At 63.1% G+C, this 2,500-nt stretch overlaps 1 non-coding gene across 1 annotated transcript in view; it reads right to left on the bottom strand.

The window, feature by feature from the left end:
* LOC144011915 (18S ribosomal RNA) overlaps positions 1–162 on the bottom strand; it is a 1,915-nt gene extending 1,753 nt beyond the window's left edge. The window contains exon 1 of the ribosomal RNA XR_013282115.1: positions 1–162. This exon is cut by the window's left edge and continues 1,753 nt beyond it. This is a non-coding gene — a ribosomal RNA (18S ribosomal RNA).
* Positions 163–2,500: the final 2,338 nt, after the last annotated feature.

Below are 2,500 nucleotides of genomic sequence, written 5' to 3'. Positions count from 1 at the left end.
TCTAGAATTGCCACAGTTATCCAAGTAACGGCGGAGCGATCAAAGGAACCATAACTGATTTAATGAGCCATTCGCAGTTTCACTGTACGGGCCGTGTGTACTTAGACTTGCATGGCTTAATCTTTGAGACAAGCATATGCTACTGGCAGGATCAACCAGGTAGCCTCGGTCGCGCCGGCCGGCCGCCGCCGCCCGCCGCCGCCGGCGGACGGACTGGGCCGGGGGGCGTTCCGCGGTGGGCGCGCGGAGGCCCGGGGCCCCGCGTCGGGGCGGCCCCGGGCGCGCGCGCCCAGACAAGGCTTTGCGGGTGGGGAGCACGACGCGCGGAGGTCCGGGGCCCGCGTCGGGGCCCCGGGACGCACGCGCGCGCCCGCCCGGGTTAAGGCCACAGAGTGGGGCCTTGGCGCGGGGGGAGAGATAGGGACTCCTGCCTCCTCCTCCGCCGACCTCCGAGGTGAGAGGTTTTGAGAAACGGTGTGCTCGCCGGAGGCACCGCCACCAGCCTCCGGGCACCGCCGCTCCTGGGGGGGGGGAGCGGAGGGCCGGCGGGGCGCCGGGCTCCGTCGTGGGACGGCTGGGTGAAGGCTTCCGCGCCAGCCCGCAGGTCGGAGGAGCCGTCCGCCCGAACACCGGCGCGAGCGCCGGCCGACAGGGGCCCTCCGTGGCGGGATCTGGCGCCGTCGCCAGAGGTGGTCGTCTCGGTCTCGCTTCCGATGGGGCGCGCCGTCGCGTGCGAGCCCTCGCTCGCGGCCGCCAAGGGCGCTGAAGTGCGACCCGCAGGCCGGAGGAGCCGTCCGCCCGAACACCGGCGCGAGCGCCGGCCGGCGGGGGCCCTCCGAAGGCGGGTCTTGGATGCCGCTCGGTCAGGGTGGTGTGGGGTGGAAGTGCTTCCACCCGCGCGTGCGTGGGTGCGTCAGACTGTGGGAGCTTTCGGGCAGGCGTGGGGACTTGGAGAGCTCTCGGGCAGGCGTGGGACTTTGAAATATTTCTGGCAGGCGTGGGACTTTGAAATATTTTCGGCCAGCGTGACACTTTGAAATATTTTTGGCCCGAGTGACACTTTGAAATATTTTCAGCCCGAGTGACACTTTGAAATATTTTCAGCCCGAGTGACACTTTGAAATATTTTCAGCCCGAGTGACACTTTGAAATATTTTCAGCCTGCGTGACACTTTGAAATATTTTCAGCCCGAGTGACACTTTGAAATATTTTCGGCCCGAGTGACACTTTGAAATATTTTCAGCCCGAGTGACACTTTGAAATATTTTCAGCCCGAGTCAGACTTAGAAAAAATCTGAGAACCGGGCAGCGGGCGCTCCCGGCCGAGCAGGCCGCCCGAGGCGCCTCTTTTTCGGACTCGATGGCGGGCCCTCTCCCTCCTCAGGTCTGGAGGTGGACTTTGTCGAATTTTTGAAAAGTGACACTTGGTCACGGCCGGGGCACCTCTGCTCCACTCAGAGGGCCGACCCCCGCCGCCGGGGAGGCCGCCGATAGCGCGCTGCGCTCGGTCAAAGTCCGTCCGGAGAGGTCCCGCCGACTTTAACAAAGTCCCACACAAAATAGAACCAGGCCAGGACCGGCCCGTCTGCGCGAGGAGGCTGCCCCAACCCTCCTCTTTTTCGGACATAAGTTTGGCGAGCCTCCCTTGTTCAGCCCTGGAGGTACCTCGTCTGAAATTACTCCCTTCTGAAATCGTGACAACTACATTTTGCGTTTTGGGTAGAAAGGTACTGACATAGGGCACCGGGTGCCCTATCTGCACTGCCCCACATGGCGACCGGCGGTACTGCACCCCTGGTAACCCGGGCCATTGAAATGAATGGGGCCCATTCAAATGAATGGGGAATTGGCGCTCCTGGTAACCCGGCCATTCAAACCAATGGGGAATTGGCGCTCCTGGTAACCCGGCCATTCAAACCAATGGGGAATTCGCGCTCCTGGTAACCCGGCCAGCACTCCTGGTAACCCGCCCGGCGCTCCTGGTAACCCGGCCATTCAAACCAATGGGGAATTCGCGCTCCTGGTAACCCGGCCATTCAAACCAATGGGGAATTCGCGCTCCTGGTAACCCGGACGCCGCTCCTGGTAACCCGGCCATTCAAACCAATGGGGAATTCGCGCTCCTGGTAACCCGGCCATTCAAACCAATGGGGAATTCGCGCTCCTGGTAACCCGGCCAGCACTCCTGGTAACCCGGCCATTCAACGCAATGGGGGATCGCTCGGTTCAAGCCCGGAAGGCCTCACTCTTCGCGTATGGTTGTCTGGGACTTTTTGGCGCAGCTGAGCCGCCGACTCCTGGTAACCCTGTGCCCGAAGAGGTGCGCTTTCCCCGGAAGCCAGCTCTCAGCCGCCGGCCCCCCCTGGAGCTCCACTCCTGGGTTACCAAGGGGTGCCGCTCGACCACCGACAACCCCGCTTTGCCCGAAGAGGTGCGCTTTCCCCGGAAGCCAGCTCTCAGCCGCCGGCCCCCCCTGGAGCTCCACTCCTGGGTTACCAA

Source organism: Festucalex cinctus, unplaced genomic scaffold (genome assembly GCF_051991245.1).
Source record: "Festucalex cinctus isolate MCC-2025b unplaced genomic scaffold, RoL_Fcin_1.0 HiC_scaffold_464, whole genome shotgun sequence".
Taxonomy (NCBI): domain Eukaryota; kingdom Metazoa; phylum Chordata; class Actinopteri; order Syngnathiformes; family Syngnathidae; genus Festucalex; species Festucalex cinctus.
The sequence above is the reverse complement of the archived record's forward strand: the minus strand, read 5'-3'. Positions and strand labels throughout refer to the sequence as shown.